This window comes from Lepus europaeus, chromosome 7, assembly GCF_033115175.1.
Source record: "Lepus europaeus isolate LE1 chromosome 7, mLepTim1.pri, whole genome shotgun sequence".
Taxonomy (NCBI): Eukaryota; Metazoa; Chordata; class Mammalia; order Lagomorpha; family Leporidae; genus Lepus; species Lepus europaeus.
In genome coordinates this window covers 20058239-20080822 of record NC_084833.1, presented here as the reverse complement: position 1 = coordinate 20080822, position 22584 = coordinate 20058239, and the positions used below count along the sequence as shown (strand labels likewise).

Genomic DNA, 22584 nt, shown 5'->3' with positions numbered 1-22584 from the left:
GCAAGGAAGGAGAAGGAGAAGGCAAGCAAGGGGGTGACTCCCGGCGCCGTCCCCCAGAGGGCTGCTCTGGCTCATCCCACACCGGGACCCTGGGTCTGTCTCAACTTGAGACGGGAGGGCTTCTGCCCTCCCACAGCCCAGCCATGGGCTCGGGGCCACCGAGCGTAAGGGAGGCACGGAAGTTCCCAGGTGCTTCTGGCTCCCTGTGCAGGGGAGAGGGGAGCTCCAGGAGCTCCAAGATAGTCCCCAGGGACAGCTGCCGGCACAGTCCCCGCCCTGAAGGCGCACACTGAGCCCAGCCGGAGAGCTATGGGGGGGGGGGGGACATCAGGGCAGCTGCAGGGGGAAGCTCCTCGCTCGGCCCAGGGTGAGCATGCAGCGCGTGGCTCTGCTGGACAGGTCGTGGAGAGAAGGTTCCCGGGAGGTTAGGATGCCTTGGCGGACATGCACGTTCATTTGTGATTTCATGCTGGCGGGAAGCCGCGGTGCTGTGGGCCCGTGGCTGGGACCCTGCTCCCCGGGCTGCCATCCTGCCCGCGCGCTTTGCTCCACCCCCGCCTCTCTCTGCCTCGCTCATTTGCCTCACTGCTTCCGGGAGCCAAGACAGCACCTTCAGGGTACCGAGTCCACGGGCAGGGGGCGTGGTAATGGGGGCAAAGCTCAGGGATCCGTAAGGGGACAGGGGTGGGGGGCTTTGGCCAGCAGGGAGCAGGCAGGGGGCGGGGCAGGCGGGTAGCCGCCCACCAACCACAGCTGTCCAGGGTGGCCAAGGGGACGTGGTGTCTGGAGTCCTGGCTCCCTCCATGGCCTGGAACCGGGTTCTGCTGTCCCAAGCACACTCCCCACGCTCCTGGATGCCACTCAGGGCACGCAGCTGTCCTTGGTTCCTGGCAGAGCTGGGAGTGGAGCCCACAGCTCAGAGCCACCCTGAGTGCACAGGCCCAGTGGGAGCAAGCCCCATCCAAGGCCATCCTGGGCTTTGTCTGTGAGAAACGGATGTGCTACCCTGGCCAATTCCTCCGTGGGGAGAAAACTCCCGAGACCGGCCACGACTGTCAGGGAACCTGGAGCGGGGTTATGGGAGGCTCAGTTTACCCAACTGTGCAATGGGGCTGAATGTGCAGAACTGACTGCACCACGCTTAAGGAAAGGGCTCCGTGCAGAGTCCTGGCTGGGCACCACCTCAGTCTCCATCAAGGACGAGGGGCCAGGTCAGCACCCAGTCCTTCCCACGCCGCCCCTTGCTCATGATGCCTCCTGCTCCCACACCCGTGGGCCCCGCCTGCGGTCCGAACACTGCCCTTGCGTGCTTTCTGCCTGAGCGCTCTGGACCCCAGGCAGTGATGCACCTGTTAGCAGCTCAGGGACCACACCATGCATTCGGGAGTGTTTTCCATGCATGCCCACGTCTCTCCCCTCTGGAACGCAGTCCACCAGTGTGGCCACCCTTTGTGTGGATGGGGTGAAGAGGTCCAAGGGACTTGTTGGCTGGTACACAATCCGGGAGAGAGGAAGGCCTCCCCGGGCAGCCCCAGTGACGGTGGAAGGGGCGAGAAGGAGTAGGATGAGCACAGAATCCCCGAGTTGCAGCCTGGGTGGCTGAGACTTGGCAAATGACAGAGTGGGCAAGCCTGGGAGGTGGTGCCACCCACTGCAGCCTCCCCTGTCAATAAAATAATGCCTGCTTGGGTCTAACCTGAACCCAGCAAAGTGTGCCATCATGTTTATCCTCCAAGGGGCCACTGTCCAGATAAAACTGAAGACCTTTCCTGTCCCTCCAGAAGGCTCTCCCACGCCCCATTCCCATGAACGCTCTCCTTTCCCCACCCCATGTAACCTCCCCCTGCCCCCCACCCCAGGCACTCACTGTTCTGGCTTCTTCCATCAGGAAGCAGCTGTGCCTGCTCTTGAATCAGTGCAGTCACACGGTTTGTACTTCTCTCCCTCCGGTGTCTTTAACTCAGTGTTGTGAGTTTATGATCTACCCATGTGTCGTCCCCAGCTGCAGTCTGTTCTTTCTCCTTGCTGTGTAATAGTCCATCACACTGACACATGGCGATTGTACTTATCCATCCTTCTGTGCCTGGACATCGGGTAGTGTCTCATTTTCAATGCTAATGACAAGCATGGTGCACAGCGTCTTTGTGGCAGTATGCGGGCATTTCCCTGCCAGGGAGCTGGGGGCAGAAAGCTGAGTCCAGGATGGAGCTGCAGTAGGCACCGTCGCTGTCCGCCTGTCCTGCCGGTGTGTGGAAGAGTTTGGGTTGCTCCACCCCCTGGCCACACTTGGTGCATTTGGTCTGTTTGCTTGCAGCCAACTGTTGGATCTGTAGTGATTGCCCGCTGGGGTCTGTTTCCATCTGCTTGTCTGCTGGGTGCATATCTTCTTTTGGAAAGTACCTATTCAGGTTTGCTCAACTTTAAACATGGCTCTTTCCTTATTCTTTGCTTACAGATTTGCAGGAGTTCATTATATATTCTGAATACTTGTCTGTGGGATACCCGTGTATCACACGAGCTTCTACTGTGTGCTTTGCTGTTTGATGGAGTCTGAGTTTCATTTGAGAGGGAAGACAGGAATGTCGATGGGGTGCTTCCTCAGTGCAGGGGGGCACTCTGAATGCATGTAATTCCTGCAGATTCTTGATAAGGAGCCTCCCTGCTATCATCTTGTTCAGTGTTCCTTTGTTTAATCCAGCGAGGTAGGAGTGGCTGTGATTGTTAAAGATACCTATCCTGTGGACACTCCCTGAGGACTGGCCCAGGTCAGGGGGCACAGTTGAGTGAGTCCCGGGAGCACACAAGCCGACATCCAAGCGGAGTCCGGGAGAGTCCTTCACGGTTCAGGGCATTCCGGCTTCCTGCTGTGTAAATGCCAGGCACTGTGCTCCCTGCTGAGGACCCAATAGCGAACACATGCGACACACCCCCTGCAGCTCAGCCCCAGTTCTCTCTGCTGTCTCCGCCCAGCAGCTGAGCCAGCCCCAGTGCCACACCCAGGGCCAGGTTCCCAAGGCAGCAGTGACAGCTCTGGGTGTGTCTTACCTGACAACTGGCCTTCCGTGGGGATAGTGTTGCAGTGCAGTGTGTCAAGCCACTGCTTGGGAAGCCCACATCCATGTCTGAGCATGGGTTCAAGTCCCAGCTGCCCTGCTTCTGGTCCAGCTCCCTGCTACTGTGCCTGGGACGGCAGCAGAGGATGGCCCAAATGCTTGGGTCCCTGCATCCATGCAGGAGACCTTGATGGGGTTGTGGGCTCCTGGCTTCAGCCTGACCAGACCTGGCTACTATAGCCATTTGGGGAGTGAGCCAACAGATGAACAATATCTCTCTCTCTCTCTCTCTCTCTCTCTCTCTCTCTCTCTCTGCCTTTCAAATAAGTAAGAGTAAATGAGTCCTTTTTAAAAATGACAGACTGCTTGTCTTGCTGGACCTCAGTTACGGCATCTGTGCAGTGGAGAGAATGAGACCACCATGAAGTACTGGCTGCACTGATATAGCCCTGACTTTGTGCCGGGTGCTTGCCCACACGGTCTCCTTGGTTCTACACAGCAGCCCTGGCAGGCATGGGTCTCCCATGACCCCCATCTTAGGAACGAGCACCCCAAGGCTCAGAGCTAAAATGACTCACCCCGCGTGTCACAGAAGGCGGCAGAATCCGAATCTCACCAGCTCCGTGTTCTGGCTTCTTCCTGCTCACACTCCCATTCCCACCCCTCGGCATCTGTCTCGGGAGTCTAGTGAGCATCTGGTTGATGGGCAGGGCTGTCCCATCCAGCGGGGGTGCTGAGCAGGCCTGGGATTTGGTGGGGGAGAGAGCGTGGCAGGAGCCTGTCTCCCTGGAAGGCGGAGCTCCCGCCAGCCCCTGCCCTGCACAACCTGGTTGGGGAGGGGTCTTAGGGCTGGGCTGGTGTGAGGAGTCCCGGTCATTTCATAGACAGAGGCGGCCATGGGCTGGGCTCCTCCAAGGGCCAAGGCAAAGGTGTGTGTGTGTGTGTGCACGTGCACTGGGAGCCAATCAGCCGAGAGGAAATGCAGTTGCGTTTATTTTAAAAACCTGAGAACTAAGACAGGCTTGCTGGCCAGAGGGAAGGGAGGAAGGGGCCCCTCTCTCCCCTTCCATTCTGCCCGCATTGGATGAGACCTCACAGATCACATAGGTGCCCGCCCTCAGCGCCCACTCACAGCCCCACCTGTTGAGCACCGGCTGACTACATCCCAAGCACAGAGCCGAGACTTCTCTAGGCATTCGTATCACTGAACTCTCTCTCTCTCTCAAGGACCCATGCCAGGCTGCGAGAGGGGCAGCAAACAGGGCTGTGGGGCTCCAGAGACTCCGAGGCAGGGAGGGGAAATCAGGGAAGGCTTCTGGGAGGCGGTGACTTTTACCCAAGACCCTGGAAGGACGGGTGGGATTTTGACAGTAGAAACCAGGGGAGAGAGTTTTTCTGGTAGAGGCTGCAGCAGCAGCAGAGGCACAGAGGTTGGACAAGGACGGGGCAGACAACAGAGGGTGTGGCCAAGGCCGTGAAGTCATGAGGGCTCTGACCATCAGTGACTTATGTCACTCCTTTGTTCCTTTGATGGACGTGGAATTCACATCACAGAATAAGCCGTCTAAAGTGTACACTTCAGTAGCGTGTAATTCGTCTGCAGTGTTGTGCAACCACACTCTGTCACATTACAAAGGATCGTCACCCCCCACGACAGGACATCTGCACCCCAAGCTACCCGGCTGCCCTTCCCCCTCCCCATCTCTGGCAGCCACTACCTTGCTTCCTGTGCTTGCACCTGTTCCAGCTATCTCTGGGAATGGACTCACCACTGCGTGACCCGCTGTGTCTGCTGGCCCTCGCCAGCACCTTCTGCAGGCTCCTCGGCCTTTTAGCATGAGTCCCACTCCATTCCTTTTCATGACTGCATAGTACTCCGTTGCCTGGACATACCACAGCCATCGGTTCACCCACTCTAATGCCCATGAGCATTTGGGTTCTCTCCACCTGTTGCACGTGAGGGCCAATGCTGCTATGAACATTTGTGTGCCCGTCTCTGGTGCTTTGGGGTATAAACGAGGAGGGGCCTTGCTGAGTCCTGCGTGGGGACGTTTTGAGAATACACCAGGCACCTGTTTGGAGCTCAGCCTCTACGTCTGTAGTAGGGGAGCTGTTTCAGGTGGGGTGGATGGGAAGGGGTTTGAGGGTTACACACGTCCAGGGCCCATGGCGGTGCAGACTCAATCACCCTGGACAGAGTTCATGTTATAGAGACTGTGGGCATGGGCAGAAGAGGAGAAGGGTCTCCCCCACCTGCTGAGCTCTATTGCTGCCTTTTGGCCAGTGAGGATGGGGCAGAGTGAGCAGGTGGCTGGCGCCCCGGAGCAGGCCCCCTTCCTGCCTTGGGGTATAGTGAGCTGGCTGTTGGATCTCGCCTAAGGGAGCCCCCTGGCTGCCAATGGTGGGGTCCCCCCTTCACCATTTTGCTCCCCTCTCTCGAGCTGTTCAGGCTCGAGATGCAGCAGGGGCTCAGATGCCAAAGGAATGGGCTTAACAAGCTGTTCTCAGCTTGGGCCCCCCGCAGAACAGGAAGTGGGAGCAGGGAGGAGGAGCAGGGGTGGGGAGGAGGCAGCATCAGCTTCCCCAAGAGGGAGTGCACCCTAGGCCCGTGATGGGCTGGAGGCCACCGTGGCGCCCAGGGAAGCAGCCGCTGGGGTAGCCCGAGGCCCTCCCTTCCTTGGGGGGTTGCCTCCCCCAGTCTGTGGCCCCACGAGTGACATAAGGTGAAGGGGGGGTGCAGCTCAGCATCAGGCTCGCCCTTGCCACATCGCTGCTCCTGTGTCCAGGCCCCCTTTGCTGGTGGGAGGTAGGGGCAGGGACCCAGCGGTCAGGCGGAGCTGAGTTCCAGTGACCCAGTGACCTGTCTGCCCGGGTCTCAGCTTGTCCATCTTTGCAGTGGGCACTCACTGTCTTGGGGGGTTTGCTGGTCCCATCGGAATCTGGAGGGGCCGTGCCTGGCAGTGAGCTCTTCCCTTCCAGGCGGGAGTGCGGGGAACAGTTGTCACGGAAGAGCTGGCGTCTCTGTGGGTCCCTGCCTGAGGCCTGGCCCCCACTGGGCACTGGGTCCTGCGATGGCGGGCGCTGTGTCTGTCTGTCTGTCTCCCGGATGAGCTGCCTCTGCTGGACCAGGCCCTCTGCAGGCAGAATGCAGGAGAGGGCGGAAGAAGCAGCCAGGCGAGGGTGAGGTTCAAGAGCACTTGGGCACCAGCCAGGTCACGCAGGGGCTGCTGGGTGTGAGCGGCCTCCAGGGGGGAGGCCAGGAGGGACAAGGGGCTGGGGGACTCCTGGGCTATGTCTGGCAGGGGTCAGGGCAGTGCTCACCCCATCTCCTGGAGAGGGGTCCCTGCAGCCAGGGCAGTCCCACAGCAACGCTGCTGTGGCCAGGGTGGGAGGTGCTCCGTGCAGGGCTGGGGGTCAGGGTGCAGCCCCCACATACCCCAAAATTCTGGAGAAACACCCGCTATAGCAGGAGATGGACCTCAATGTGAAGCCCCTACTGCCGCTTTACGGGGTGGGGGTGGCTTCCCAGGGTCTAAGCAAGCCTCAGCAGCAGCATTGGGTCGGGGGCTCCCCCCAGCTGCTCTCCCCGACCCAACTGGGGTCTGCCCTGCCTGGCCTGGCTCCGCTGAGCTCTCTCCCTCCGGACAGTGGGCGGCAGACCAGTGACTCCTAGTAACCCCGTCCTTGGCCAGCCGAGGGGAAGGCCATTGTTCCTGGCTCCTTCCTCCTGGGCTGGGCAGCACAGCGGGAGCCATGGGTGGGTGGTCCCTGGGGCCCCTGAGGCCTGGCGAATTTCCAGAGGCATCCATGCTCTGATAGGCCATTGTTATTTAGAGGTTGTACGTGGATACGTCTGTTTGTAGAAGTAGCCGGGGCAGGTGCAGCCAGGCACCCTAATGCCAGGCTCTGTCCCCGCACTCCAGTGGCCCCTGGCCGATGTCAACTCCACGTCCCTGTGTGGCTGGGGTGTGGGCAGGGAAGTTCCCCTTCAGGGCGGGGCTGCTGGGACTCTGCGTTGCACTCACACCTTCCCACATCCCCAGGAACCTGCTGGCGTGTGCATGGCACAGAGCAGTGCCCCAACTGCACCCATAGCTGTGACGTCAGTGCTCGCTGCCACTCACTGAGGCTCCTGGGCCCCGGACCTGTGCTGGGCAACCTCTCGTGTCTTCAGCTTGAACTCTGTATGTGAGAAGTCTTGTTGTCCCCATGTAATGGATGGAGAAACTGGGGCTAAGGTTCACAAACAGTGGCGGAGTTCCAGCAGTGAGGTGTGGAGCTGGGGGCTCAGCTCAAGCCTCTTACAAGACAAGGGGCAAGGGACCCTCAGTGTAGCCCCTGTGTGTCCCGCAGGCTCTGTCCCAGGTGCAGGCTCTGTCCCAGGTACAGGCTCTGACCCAGGTACAGGCTCTGACCCTGGTACAGGCTCTGACCCTGGTACAGGCTCTGACCCAGGTACAGGCTCTGTCTCAGGTACAGGCTCTGACCCAGGTACAGGCTCTGTCTCAGGTACAGGCTCTGACCCAGGTACAGGCTCTGACCCAGGTACACACTCTGACCCAGGTACAGGCTCTGACCCAGGTATACACTCTGACCCAGGTACACACTCTGACCCAGGTACACACTCTGACCCAGGTACAGGCTCTGTCTCAGTTACAGGCTCTGACCCAGGTACAGGCTCTGTCTCAGGTACAGGCTCTGACCCAGGTACACACTCTGACCCAGGTACAGGCTCTGTCTCAGGTACAGGCTCTGACCCAGGTACAGGCTCTGTCTCAGGTACAGGCTCTGACCCAGGTACAGGCTCTGTCTCAGGTACAGGCTCTGACCCAGGTACAGGCTCTGACCCAGGTACAGGCTCTGACCCAGGTACAGGCTCTGTCTCAGGTACAGGCTCTGACCCAGGTACAGGCTCTGTCTCAGGTACAGGCTCTGACCCAGGTACAGGCTCTGACCCAGGTACAGGCTCTGACCCAGGTACACACTCTGACCCAGGTACAGGCTCTGTCCTAGGTACAGGCTGTGTCCCAGGTGCAGGCTCTATCTTAGGTACAGGCTCTGTCCTAGGTACAGGCTCTGACCCAGGTACAGGCTCTGTCTCAGGTACAGGCTCTGACCCAGGTACAGGCTCTGTCTCAGGTACAGGCTCTGACCCAGGTACACACTCTGACCCAGGTACAGGCTCTGTCTCAGGTACAGGCTCTGACCTAGGTACAGGCTCTGTCTCAGGTACAGGCTCTGACCCAGGTACACACTCTGACCCAGGTACAGGCTCTGACCCAGGTACAGGCTCTGTCTCAGGTACAGGCTCTGACCCAGGTACAGGCTGTGTCCCAGGTACAGGCTCTGACCCAGGTACAGGCTCTGTCTCAGTTACAGGCTCTGACCCAGGTACAGGCTCTGTCTCAGGTACAGGCTCTGACCCAGGTACAGGCTCTGTCTCAGGTACAGGCTCTGACCCAGGTACAGGCTCTGACCTAGGTACAGGCTCTGACCCAGGTACACACTCTGACCCAGGTACAGGCTCTGTCTCAGGTACAGGCTCTGACCTAGCTACAGGCTCTGTCTCAGGTACAGGCTCTGACCCAGGTACAGGCTCTGTCTCAGGTACAGACTCTGACCCAGGTACAGGCTCTGTCTCAGGTACAGGCTCTGACCCAGGTACACACTCTGACCCAGGTACAGGCTCTGTCTCAGGTACAGACTCTGACCCAGGTACAGGCTCTGTCTCAGGTACAGGCTCTGACCCTGGTACAGGCTCTGTCTCAGGTACAGGCTCTGACCCAGGTACAGGCTCTGTCTCAGGTACAGGCTCTGACCCAGGTACAGGCTCTGACCCAGGTACACACTCTGACCCAGGTACAGGCTCTGTCTCAGGTACAGACTCTGACCCAGGTACAGGCTCTGACCCAGGTACAGGCTCTGACCCAGGTACACACTCTGACCCAGGTACAGGCTCTGTCTCAGGTACAGACTCTGACCCAGGTACAGGCTCTGTCTCAGGTACAGACTCTGACCCAGGTACAGGCTCTGACCCAGGTACAGGCTCTGACCCAGGTACAGGCTCTGTCTCAGGTACAGGCTCTGTCTCAGGTACAGGCTCTGACCCAGGTACAGGCTCTGTCTCAGGTACAGGCTCTGACCCAGGTACAGGCTCTGTCTCAGGTACAGGCTCTGACCCAGGTACAGGCTCTGTCTCAGGTACAGGCTCTGACCCAGGTACAGGCTCTGACCCAGGTACAGGCTCCGTCCCAGGTACAGGCTCTGTCCCAGGTTCAGGTTCATTGCTACCTTGCTCAGTTGCTTCTGCTTCATCCTCCCCTCACCCATACCCAACGATGGGACCTTAGCCCCTTCCTCTCACCCGAGGGTAGAATATTATTGAATGCCCAGAGAGGAACTTGACCTGCCCTAGGGCACACAGCAAAGCTCTCCTAAAATAAAAGAGTTTCAGGGGCTGACATCATAGCATAGTGGGTAAAACCATTGCCTGTACCGCCAGCATCCCATGTTGGCGCTGATTCATGTCCCGGCTGCTCCAGTTCTGAGCCAGCTCTCTGCTATGGCCTGGGAAAGCAATGGAAGATGGCCCAAGTGCTTGGGGCCCTGCACCCAGGTGAGAGACCTTTAGGAAGCTCCTGGCTCAGCCCTGGCTGTTGCAGCCATCTGTGGAGTGAACCAACAGATGGAATTGCTCTCTCTCTCTCTCTCTCTCTCTCTCTCTCTCTGCAGCTGTCAAATAAATCAATGTCTTTAAAACAGTAAGGGTTTCCTATCATTTAGTCAGCATCCTTAACCTATTTCTTGTTTATTTGAGAGAGGGAGGGCAGGGAGGGGAGAGAGAGCGCTCCATCTGCTGGTTTGCTCCCCAGACGCCCGCAGTGGCCGAGGGTGCTGAAACTGGGGCCCAGAATCTCCAGCAGGTTGCTCACGTGGGTGGCAAGGCCCCACTAATGGAGCTGTCGCTGCTGCCATCCAGGGTGTGTGGGAGCAGAAGGCTAAAATGGGGAGCAGAGCCTGGATTTGAACCCAGGCACTCGGATGCTGTGTGTGGGCGCCTTAACCACCACGCCCATCGCCCGCCCCTGCATCCTTGGCCTGTGGACGCTTTGGCTGTACTTGCAGCCCAGCCTTGGCCGTGCCTGCGAGCAGCGTGCATGTGTGCATGCGGAGATGTGAGTGTGTGCACGGAGCAGGAAGGAAGCGGCTCTCTCCCCCCGTGGCGTCGTTGTGCACAGCCTGAGCAGGGTGAGAGCGGCTGTGTCCCGGGGGTGCTTCCCCTCCGGACTCGCACTGGAGGCCTGCACTTCCCGTTTCCCGGTGCTTGAGGCCCCCAGCCCGGGCAAGCTCCCTGGGGCCCGGTCAGTGGCTGAGCAGCGAGCTTCCTGCAAATCCCACGCAGGAGCCCCAGCGCCGTGTTCCCTGGACACATTTCCACCAGTGTTCCGGAGCCTTGGGCTGGAGAGACCCCTGCGCCCCTCCCCAAGTCTCCTTTGCTCCCTGTTAACCCTCACATCCGGGGCTCCTCTCCCTTGCACCCTCTCTCCTCCCATGCTTCAGCCAAAGCCTGGGCCTGCGTGCTGCGCCCCACCCCTGGCTGGCCGTGCCTGTGCCCTAGGCTCTCCTTGCCCTTCCTCCTCTTCTCCAGCCCCCCATGCTGGAACAGAGCCCAGCCGCCCGCGTGCTGCCGCCCTGCCTGCATCTTGGGGCACAGCGGACTCGCCCCAGCCGTGGCAATGAGCCCGTTCCCCGGCTCTGCTTCCCTGCCAAGTCCCTCTGCCCCGCCTGAGCCTTCCGCAGGGACTCCCACAGTTAGCACTCTAAGTGTTTGCTGAGTGAATGTCGAGCCCACGCTGTCCCTTGACTGCCCTCTACAGGAGGTTCCTGCAGGGACTGGCGCCCCCAGGGGCCCGGGGCTGTGTGCCCTGTTCGGCTCTCAGCGCCAGGGCCCGCGTTCCCAGGGCTAATCATTCTTTTGAATGATCAGAACCTCACCAACGCCGTAGCTCACGCCGGCCCTCCCCACGTGCCAGGTGCCGGCCAAAGTGTGTGACAGGTGGCAGTCTTCACACGCTATAGCAGGCAGGCTGAGTGTCCCCTTCTTACAACTTCGAACTGAGGCTCAGAGAAGGGAGGGCGTTTGCCCGCCGTCACCCAGCTGAGGGACAGGACCGGAGCCCCGGCACCCTGACTCCAGCGCCCAGCGTCTCGTGCTGCTGTGAGACTGAAGGAGAGACTCTGGCTCTTTGCTACTTTGCTAACTGAAGGAGGTTCCCACTCAGCAGTGGCTGCCTCGGGTCTCTGTGCACGCCCGGCGCTGGCTCTGCGAGGCGGGCTGTGTGCCAGGATCTCTCCCTGTGTCGTGACAGCCCACCCTGCAGCAGCCTGTGTCCTGGCCCCTGCATCCGATGGTCCTTATGGGGTCTCATGTTTGGACTTATAGTTTGCGCCCTAAAGGAGATGCAGCTGGGTTTAGGGAGGGCGTTTGTCCAGGGGAGGGTGCAGGTACCCAGAGACTCTGGGGGTGAACGGTGGAAGATCAAGTCCCCCTCCAGGGGGCTTCTGCACAGATATGCATGTTGGTGAAACTCTGGCGCCTCTAAAGTCTCCCCAACGCTCATTCCTCCTGTCCGTGCCCCCTGGGCTCCCCAGAAGCTCCTCTGGGGCCCGAAACGCCAGGAAGGGTGGTGGACGCGCATGCCTAGACGATGGTGAGGTATGGAAGGTTGTCGAGCAGGAGAGCAGCCTGGTCCCAGCTCCACTCCTTAGGAGCTTGTGGGTAGAGGACGGAATGGAGGGACTACAGGCAGGACCAGGTACAGCCGTGGGCCAGGTGAGAGGGGATGAAGGCTGGAATCCAGAAGGCGGGGCCCATGGAGGGGGTGGGGAGATGGGGCTACACTGTTGGGGGCAGGCAGTGCCACATAAGGAGCCAGAAGCTGGGGGGACTGCATGGTGGGAGGGTTCCCGGTGGGGCCAGTTCCGGCAGGATCAGACTAGTTTTGGTTATTTAGGTGCCACCAAGGTGCCACTACGTGCCAGGCCCAGAGCTGATTGTCATGTGTACTGCATAGCTTGAAGCAGCCCCAAGAATCCCCGAAGTGATGATTGCTCCCTTGGGGAAACTGAGGCACCGCTCTATTGACATAGAACACCCAGTGGAGCCAGGATTCTGCTCTGGGCTGCCTGCGCAAGGCTGTCTTGGTATTAGGAAGACACGTGCAATTCCAGGCTGAGCGGGGGGCAGGAGCAGGAGACTAGCGGCTTGCATTTGACATGAGCGCAGAAGCAGGGTCACCACGTGTGGGCAGCAGCCTGCGTGGGCTCCCCATCCCATACGACAGGGCCTTCAGCCCAGAAGATGTTTTTTAAAGATTTATTTATTTATTTGAAAGTCAGAGTTACACAGAGAGAGAAGGAGAGGCAGAGAGAGAGAGAAGTCTTCCATCCGCTGGTTCACTCCCAAATGGCTGCGATGACCCGAGCTGCACCAATCCGAAGCCAGGAGCCAGGAGCTTCTTCAGGTCTCCCACATGGGTGCAGGGGCCCAAGGACTTGGGCCATCTTCTACTGCTTTCCCAGGCCACAGCAGAGAGCTGGATCGGAAGTGGAGCTGCTGGGATTCGAACCAGCGTTCATATGGGATGCAGGCACTGAAGGCGGCAGCTTTACCTGCTACACCACAGTGCCAGTCCCAGGCCCAGAAGATTAATGAGAGGATGATACGGGAGGAGAGGAAGGGAAGGAAGGAAGAAAAACTGCTGTCCGTGCTACCTGTCCTCTGGCAGGCCAGGTCACTGGCAAACCCTTAGCAATAACATATTTCCTTTTGGTGTAATTGCAAAGTAATTATGTGATGCAGGTTGTGTATTAATCGTGTTGATTAATTACACTCAGGTAGTAATTAAACATCTGCTTCGTCATCTTGTGGGGCTTGAAGCTTCACACACACACGTATGCAAACACACATACATACACGCATGCATGTCCATGCCTCTGTGGTCATTCATGTGTGCGTGCGTGCGTGTGTGTTGCACACAGCCTGGCTGTTAGGAGGGCCTGGCTTCACCGGGGATGTAGGGAGGGCCTGGCCTGGGTTGAGGGCACCAGCACCCCAGGCTGTGTCTCCTTCCTGGCTGAGCTGGCTGCCATGCCTGGTGGACACAAGGTCCCCAGGGCTCCGCCTACACGCCTCATCCTCTGTCCCCTCCTGGACCCTTGCTGCTGTGTCTGGCTTTGCAGGTCCTTCCTCGGGCAAGCTCTGTGTCCCAGCGGCTGGGAGAGAAATTCTCAGTGTAAGAACCCACCCTGGTGCACCTGTTAGGCCTGGCTGGAGTGACGTCATCACAGGGGCCATGGGGACAGAGCCGCGTGTTGTGCTGGACTCAGGGGCCCTGGCTCGGGCCTGGATCCCAGCCTTGCTGTGTGGTGTCGGGCGAGCCGCTGTCCTCTATCTGCTCCCAGGCCTATAAAACAGAGGGCTGAGCCGGGAGGCCCCCGGGGGCCGTTCCAGGTCTGCAGTGCTAGGTTGTAATTTGGTTTGTTCTAATTAGGAATCGGAGACGAGTTACATTCACTACATATGATCCTCAGCGAATACACAGTCGGAAATAATTCCTTCTTTATGACTTCCCGAAGACGTACTCGGGCGCAGTGAGAACCCAGCGAAAATCAATAGTTCTTATTTTTTCAGACCAAGAGACTGCGGCTTCCTTGAGCTGCTGGGCACTGCAATCCATTCTTGCATTTTAAAATTGTATGTGTGTGTTTATCGACTGCCGTTAGGTAACAGGGAGCCGTCCTGAAGGCTGATTTTTTTCATTAACTTAACTCATTTTACTCATTAGCTCACATCCATAGCGTGGGTTTAACAAGCACGCCGCGTACAAGCTGTGAAAGTCTTTTGCCGTGGCGATGTTTGAAAATCGAGACCCTGAGTTGTCCCACGGGTGTTGGCTCCTAACTTGCTTTACTTCTCCCGCGAGGGCAGGGCCAGCCCGGCCACTTCCACTTGGCCTTGAGCTTCAGAGTTCTCCTTTGTAAGGGGAAGGTGTCACGAGTTCGTGACAGTAGACAAGAATGACAGAAAGCCGGCACACCACAGTCACGCCCAGGGCCCGAGTGTGCCTCGTTTATAATCTGCTTTGGGGTCCCCCGTGACCTTATTTTCCCCATTTTATAGGGAAGGAACCTGAGGGATTAGATGAGCGGGGCCACAGCGGGGAGCAGTGGCTGAGCTGGTATGCAGACTCAACACCTCTGCCCCTCCCCCCTCCCCCTCCTCCTCCCCTCTGTCATCTCTTCAGCCCCGCCCTCTCTTCCAGGTCCCTTTGCCAGGGCCCCTTGCTGCTTTTCAGCAACCTGCAGCACCCCTCTGCTCTGTGACCTTCTGTGGCTCCCCAGTGCCGGGGGGTAAAGTTCATCATCCTGGACTCGGCATTCAGTGACCTTAACCATCGGCTCTTGCCTTGCCATCTCACCCTGATTCCCACTGTGCCCCAGCAGGCGGCCTGGGCTCATGGTCTTGTACAGGCCTCCCACACCTGGGCGTCTGTGTGCCTGTGCTCACCCTAGCCCTTCTGCCCAAAGTGCCTTCCTCCCATCTCCACACAGCCAAAGTCGTCCCTCCCTCCACGGCCCCTTTCTCCTCTGAACTCATGGCTCGTGGGCGGTGAGCCCCTCCTTGGCCACCTTGAACTTGACTTCTCCCACGTAACATGAGTCCTTTGAAAGTCTCCTTTGTGCTCTCCACCCAGCTGCCCGTGGAGTCCTAGGTATACAGCAGGCGCTAGATTAATGCTTTCCAAAGAGCGACTCCTCGTGTTCTTTGTGGTCTCCAAGATGGAGCTCTTGTGTTGAGTTCAAGGCCAGCCCACTACAAATCCAGGAGATTTCGTGGCTCAAGTCCCATCTACTTTCCCCCCTCTGCCTCCCCTCCCTGCTTGCTTCCCGTGTCTTCCTTCGAGCCTTCGAGCGTCACATTTCTTCAAAAGAAAACATCTTCCTCTCTCCTCCCACCCCGCCGTGCCCATCCGGGGCCTCAGTGACTTGGCTCACTGCTGCGGGAATGGCCCGCTGCTTCTCGCAACGGCCTGCAGCTGAGACATTCGCAGGGCGAAACAGCGAAGAGAGCAAGACACACACGTGCTGGGCACCACTCTGCCTCTGAGCTCCAGGCTCCTGGGTTTTGCAGGTGGGGAAACTGAGGCAGAAGGGGGGGGACCTCTGGAAAGGCATGGGCTGGATTCTCAGTGCCCGTGCTGTTTTCTGGGTCATTTTGGCCCCTGGGATCAGAGCCACACCCTGCCAGCGGGCACAGCGCTTTGCGGCTTGTATGCACTCTCCCCGTGATGAGTCATCTCACGGGCTCTGTGAGGTTTCGCTGAGGCTCAGAGAGGTTGGTTGCCTGCCTGGATCACACAGCCAGCGGCTATGGTGGGCGGGCTCGGAGCACAGGTCTGGCTGGGGCTGGCAGCCTGGGGAACCGCGCAGGACTCAGTGTGGGGCCGTGCCGTGCTCCTGGGCAGTGGGGCAGTCTGCCCTCAGGGAGGGTGGGGCCCCAGTGCTCATAGCAAGCCAGTGGGGTGCTGGGACCGGGACCCAGGACCCGCCTCTTAGGTGACGCCTCTGCCTTCCCTGAGCAGGTGGTTGTATGGGGGCTGGGGGTCCCAGTGTGTGTGTGTGCACTGGGCAGGGGAGACGGCAGACAAGAGAGGGAGGCACACCAGGGAGATGCTGATGGGCCCCAGAGAAGCTGCGGGCCACACACAGGCTGGGTGGGGCTGGGGTCCCCGGAGCAGGGACGGGGGAGGTCCGTGGTGACCCCGTGAGGGTGGCGCAGCTGCGCGTCCTGCTGCTGCAGTCTCTGGCTTGTCACCTCTTCCCTGCAGCCAGGGGTTTGTTTCCTTTATCAGCCCCCTTTGGAAGAATGCCACCGCCCCTGGGGCCCCGCACGCGCCCTCACAACCCTCGGGTTCTCGTGCTCTGGCTGCCTTGTGGCGCGACAGCCTGCAGAGAGCTGATGGCATTTGCATTCTGCTGGCTGGCAAAATGCGGGCTGCACTTGGTGGCCCCAGGGCAGGCGGGTGAGGGCCTCATGGCGTGGGGGCCCCCCGCTGGTCCCTGAAGGTGGTGGCAGAGGGAGGCAACAGCTCGCAGGATTCTGAGACGCTGCTGGGGACACACGGCCGCTCCCAGCCCAGGGCTCCCTTGCCCTGGCGCTTGTGCCTGCACACACACACACACACACTCATCACTCACGCACACGCTCTCCTCTGAGCCACTCCCTAACATTTTTGAGTACTGTCCACTGGAGAGGTGCCCCTGTGTCACAGATGAGGTCCCCCGGGTCGCCCAGGGTCCCACTTCCAAAGCCCACACTCCTGGTCATGGTGGGCCGCAATGCTCTGCTGGAACCACAACTGAGCGGAAGTGGTACACAACCACATGCGGGCCTGCGGCTGCTCCCACCATGTGTCCAAGGCTGCTCTAGTGGCTGCCAAGTTTGCCAAGCACTAAGGAGGGTACAGTCTGGGAGCAGACTGCAGCCATCAGTCAGGAGAGTGCCCGAGACCTGCTGTGTGGCTTCGGGCCAGTCACTGCCCCTCTCTGGGCATCACTCTGGGGCCGTCGCTCTGGCTGTGTGGCGCTGTGTGGCGCGAGAATTTTCACACAAGCCAGGAGTCTTCTTCAATGGGCTCAGACTCTTGGAGCTCCCTCCCACTCACTCAGACAGATAAGATTACATTGTACGTCAGAGCCAATGGAAATGTTTGCAGCCTCCCCACTCTGCAAAGGGCGCTGTGTGAGACGAGACGAGACCAGGGACGCGGTGGGCGTGATGCTTACGCACTTGTACTCCAGACACACACACATCCAGGCTTGTGCGGGTCTTTGCATCTCGTGCTTGTTTCCCAGCTGAGGTGGCCCCGGTCCCACTGCGTACCCCAGCCCTGCATGTTGTGGGCGGGTTGGGGGGTGGGCGTTCTGCACGGGGAGAAGAGGTGGCAGGCAGAGGGCGGTGGGAGAGCTCCCCCACCAGGCAGTCACGCCTGGGTCTGCTCTGTCTCCCACAGGTGCACGGCTCTGGCGTGGCCTCCTGCTTCCGTGGTCAGCTCGCTTGGGGTCCTGGAATCTGACATCTAGAACTTGCCGGCGCCACAGACGCAGGTAAGGGAGGCTGGGTTTGTTCGGCTCGGGCGTCTCTACTGCTTTTTGGCTGTTGTCGCAGTTGTTGGTGCTGAGAGCACCCCTCTGCAGGGCACCCACTCACTCTCCGGCCCAGGCTGCTGTCTTGTTTCTTCTCTTTGTTAGCAGGAGAGCCCAGTGGTTAAGGCTCACAAGTCCAGCAGACCCTGGTTCAAGCCCCAGGACCACCAGTTTATCTGCTGTGTGACCCAGGCCAGGCTCCTCAACCTCTCTGTGTCACAGTACCCCTCTCTTGAGGTGGTGGGGGAAAGGAAGTGAGAGCGCGTAGGAGTGATGCTTTGCCTAGAGCTGAGGACCCTGTAAATGGTGGGTGGATTCCATATTCGTGACCGCCCAGAAGTTGGCTCCCTCTCGCCTGCCTGGCCGACCCCTGAACTAGAACATGGACTTGAGGAAGGCAGGGCTGTCACCTGGAATCCCCAGATTCCAGCCTGGGAAGTGGCCCGTTATTTGGTGAGTGGATGAATGAATGAATGAGGGAATGAGAGTGAAGGTGTTTTCCCTACGGCGCACAGGTCCTTAGCACAATCCTCGGAGCACCTGTGCTAGTGAGGGGAGGGCGTGGCTCTAGGTGACAAAAACCCCAAGTGGCAGGCCCTCCAACAAGAGAGCGGATGATGCTTCTCAGTTGCGATTCTGAGCTAAGGCCAGGCCTTCAGAAAAAGCACCCCAGGCCCGGAGTCCTTCCGCGCTGTGGCGCCACTCTCGCTGCTCTTGCCGCTCCTCCCTGGCCCCCCCTGGTGTCTCCATGCTGGCCAGCAAGAGAGCGGACACCCGAAGGGGAAAGGTGCGCCTTTTTTTTAAAGAGTTCAGGTCCCATTGGGCAGAATGTGTCACCTGGCAGCCCTAGCTGCAAGGGAGGCTGGGAACTGTCATCCTGAGTCTGGGTGGCCGTTGCCTTTTCTAGAATGTTCCATAGTTAGAGTCACAGTGTGTGTATGTGGCCTTCCAGACCGGCTCCTGTCACTTAGTGACGTGCCTGGAGCTTCCTCTGTGTCTTTCTGTGGTTTGAGAGCTCCCTGCTTTTCACTGCTGTGTAATGTTCCCTCGGGTGTGCCCTGCCTTGTTTTTCTGTTCCCTTCTCGATGGGCGTCTGGGTTGCTTCCAATTTGGGACAGTGACAAACAAGCTGCTGTAAATGTTGGCGTGCAGGTTTCTGGGGTGGAGATGTGTTTTCAGCTGATTTGGGGATACGCCAAGGGGCATGCGCCACTGGGTTGGGTGGTGGGACTTGACGGAGCTCCGGGAGAACCTACCAGGCTCACTTCCCAAGCGCCTGTCGGGTTTGGCATCCCCACCTGCCGCGCGTGGGAGTTCCTACTGCTCCGTCTGCTCCCCGTCCAGGAGAGCCAATGGTTCTGTGGATTGCAGTAGTAGGTGCGTGGGGGTTGGGTCCCGGTTTGGAAGCTGTCACAGTGGGTGTGTGATCCAGGAATGTTTTGTGGCCTGAGCGACACCACCACCCCCCCACACCCTGGGACTGTCCTTTCCCCTCCCATCTCCCAGACACTGGGAACCCTAAGCTCTGGGGCAGACCTGGAATTCTTTGTTTAGCACCAGGCATTTGTGGGGGCGGGGCATCAAGGAGTGGGGGCGGGGCATCAAGGAGAGAGGGCAGAAAGAATGAATGGAAGTCTGGGTTTCAGAGCCTCACCAGGCCAACTGCGACGCAGCCCTGAGAGGAGCCGAATGGCTGGGATCCTGGGGTGCGGACAGACCCAGGCTCCTGCCCCGGGCTCCGTCCCAGGCCCAGCTGGGGAAGGGAGGGGCCGCTGTTCAGGGAAACCCAAGCCAGCCTGGGGTTAGAGGTCAAGGTTGGCCACCAGGGACCATGAGAGGCGGGGCAGGGGCTGAGCTGAAGTGAGAGGCTGCAGCACTCAAACCAGATTGAGCGAGGCAGGCAATTTGTTCACTTTTTATTGGTTTCCAATAAAGTGGAATTTGGGCAGCGTTTATTGGAGTCCCAGGCGTACGCGAGGGAGGCCCCTGGGACTCTACCTCGTCACACCTGTGCCTCTGCCTCCCTCCTGCCGTGGGGGCTCCCCCACAGGGCAGCAGGGCAGGGACCAGCAGCTGCCCATTTCATTGGCAGGAGTGCAGCTTCTTCCCCAGGAGTTCCAACCCCAGTGTCAGAGTGGAGGCTCATTGGCTGGTTGTAGGTCACCTGACCGCCTCGGGCCAATCGCCGGAACCCGGAGGAAAGACTATTTTGAATGGGCAGAGGAGGTCAGTGCTGGGTGGTGCTGGCAGACGGTGTGTCGCGGGTGGGGGCGGGGGGCTTGACCTGCGTGTCTGGAAGGGGAGGGTCCCCACAGGCTGAGCTCAGATGCCCTTGTTAGAAGGAGGAGAGCAATGCCGGGCAGAGCGGACAGAGCAGCGGGTGCTCCCTCATGGTGCCAGGGCTGGGGCCCGTGGTCTGATTTGGCCCTACGTGGTGTATGATACCGGGGTGGGCCTCTCTGGCAGGTCCTGGTTTTTCGTGAATGTGGTATCTGAACTCTCTCCCTCCCCCACCTCGCACACACATGCACATGCACACACACCATACACACGATGTATGAAGCTACTTCCAAAAGTTCATGGAAAAATGAAATCAGAAGATAAGTTTGGGGGCCAGCACTGTGATGTAGTGGGTAAAACCACTGCCTGCAGCGCTGGCATCCCGTGTGGGCGCCGGTTCAGGTCCTGGCTGCTCCACTTCCAATCCAGCCCTCTGCTATGGCCTGGGAAAGCAGTAGAAGATGGCCCAAGTCCTTGGGCCCCTGCACCCGCATGGGAGACCTGGAAGAAGCTCCAGTCATTGTGGCTATTTGGAGAGTGAACCAGCAGATGGAAGACCTCTCTCTCTCACTCTCTCTCTCTCTGCCTTTCAAATAAATAAATAAATCTTTAAAAGAGAGAGAGAGAGAGAGCTGCTGGGGCCTCCCTAGGGTTTCTTTGTCCCTAATGGCCTCTCAGGAGACCTGGGACCTCGGGCGGGCTCCCCCGGGCCCCTTCTTAGGGGACCAGCCGCAGCCTCGCTTCTCTGAAGCCCTGCGGAGGGAGGGGGAGAAGCAGGCGACAGCGTCTGATGACGCGGCTCTGTGTCTCGGCCCGGCCGTGCAGCCCCTGCCAGCGTCCACTGTGGACACAGCAGCTGTTATGCGTTCAGGTGCCCTGTGAGATTTCATTTGACAAAAGATGGCTGTGCGGAGAAAAGTTGAAAAACTACAGCCTAGGTTGCTGTCTCCCAGGCAACCGTGGCCAAGTGCTGTTGAAGATCTGCCCCTGGCTTGGGTTTGGTCAACCACAAACCTCTTGGCCCTACACCAGTCTCTCCTTGCTCTTGCTCTCGCTCTCGCTCACTCTCTTCTGCAAGATGTGGTGCAGGCTAACCCAGCATTCAGCACCTCCCTGCCCTCCGTGGTGTGCTCAGTACTTCTCGGTCAGGGCGTGTGCATTCACTGAGCACCTACTGGGTGCATTCACTGACTCAGCCAATGGCAGCTGAGCACCTGCTGTGTGCCTGGCCGTCTTTTAGATGCTGGGAACTGAATCAGCAAAGCCCCGAGGCCCTGCCCTCCGCAGAGCTGCCTGTGGGTGCCGGATCCCCAGTCCCTCGCCGAGCCTGGCTCAGCGCCGCACCCTCATCGGGCCACCTGGTGTTCACGGTTTGGCCACTTTCTGGCCCTCTCTCGGAGCTCCGACCTGTGCCCAATGCTGCAGAGTGGCACGGCGCGCTCCTCACCTTGCAGGACAGCCGCCGAGAGCCAGGAGGGCTCCCCGGTGGAGGTGTGTTGCAGGCCTGGCCAGCGGCTGCACAGGTCAACCAGGAATCGTCCCAGGCTCTCTTGTTCTTTATTCATTGCACGCACCAACAGGTGCCTCCGTGAGAGCCTCTCTAGCGGGACCCTTCTCCCAAGGTAAAGAGTGGGAGGGTTCTGAGCAGGTGCAGACAGGAAGGTTTGGAGTTCAAAGGCCAGAGGGAGGCCGTGGGGGTGGGGGTGGGCCTGGGAAACTGGCTTGGCTGCAGGGCAGGTGAGGGGAGGGCATTGCAGAAGGGCGGCACTGTGAGAGCAGGGCCTGCAGGCTGAGCCCTGAGGCTGGGAAGACTGCTGGGCAGGACACAAGGCACCAGTGCCGTGGCCGGTTCACATCCCGGCTGCCCTGCTTCTGATCCAGCTCTCTGCTAATGTGCCTAGGAGGCAGACTTCTGGGATTCCTCTGTGGGAGGAATCCTGGGTAGAGTCTTGGGTGTGTAGGTACCTGTTGGTCCATGTCCCAGGAACCTCGGTGTTGAGGGGGTGGTGGTGGAGCCGCCTTCCCCAGAATCACGTATATTCATTCATCAAACACTTGGTAGAGCACTTGCTGTATGCCTGGGTGCCTGAGCAGCATGTGTGGTCCCATGAACTGTACCCCCAGGCTCTCTGTGCCCAGGAGCTCCGGTCTGCAGGGTGGATCCTGGGGAAATATCCCACCCCACTTCCCGCACCTACCAGAGCTCCCTTGCCATCCCGGGCTGAGGCCAGGGTGCAATGCCAGGGACCCCGCTAAGCCAACCTGGACCCGTGCAATACCTGTAGCTGCAGGGGGTGGGCTGCCAGTCCCAGTGCGGCTGAAAAAATATGGAGAGGAGATGGGCGTGCTGCTGAGTGTGAATCCCGTGTTCCCTTTCTTGCTTGCTTCGGTCCTGAATTGCGTGGGCTCTGGGGCATTTCCAGATGATGCAAAGCCTGCATGCTGGGAGGCACCGAGGTCCTGCCTCACCTCGCCTTTGCTGTGCCCTTTCCTGGCGGCTGCGGCTGCGTCATCCACTCTGGTCTCCAGGGTCCCTCAGAGCCTGGCGTGTGCTGGCATCAGTCAGCGGCTGCCAGAGGACGGACAGACGGACAGAGGATAGTGGAGCCGCCGTCCCCCTCGCTGTCCAGCCTCAGTCAGCGAGGTCAGAGACACTAATCTCTTGGTCTGGGTTCTTGTGACAGTTTGATTTCGGTCCCCGGGGAGCTGTCCATAGTGGCGTGGACTCGAAACACGTGGCTTGGAGCTTGACAATCTCTTGGATGCAGCAGGGAGACGGTCCAGCGCGTGCCCTGGTGCGGGGGCCGGAGCTGGTGGGCAGCCCCTCTCCAGGGCTCCGGGGGACCTTGCCCGTGCAGTTGTCTCTCCCACTCTATGCTCTCACCCAGAGCAGCTGCCTCCTGGGGCTGCAGGGAGCTGCAGATTAAATAATGGGCGTGAAAATCAGGCTCAGCTGAGGAGGGGGAGGAGGAGGGGAAGGGGGAGGGTGTGGTTAGTGAGTCTCCTCAAGCTATTTGTTACACAACTTCGCCCTGCCCAACAG

The 22584-nt window shown here is 59.4% G+C and overlaps 1 protein-coding gene across 1 annotated transcript in view; it reads left to right on the top strand.

Moving 5' to 3' along the window:
• The window catches only part of TSPAN18 (tetraspanin 18), a 166593-nt gene that overhangs the window by 93621 nt on the left and 50388 nt on the right, over positions 1–22584 (top strand). The window contains exon 3 of the mRNA XM_062196268.1: positions 17129–17222. The gene's annotated coding sequence lies outside the window, so the exon portion shown is untranslated. The remainder of the gene's footprint in view (positions 1–17128; positions 17223–22584) is intronic.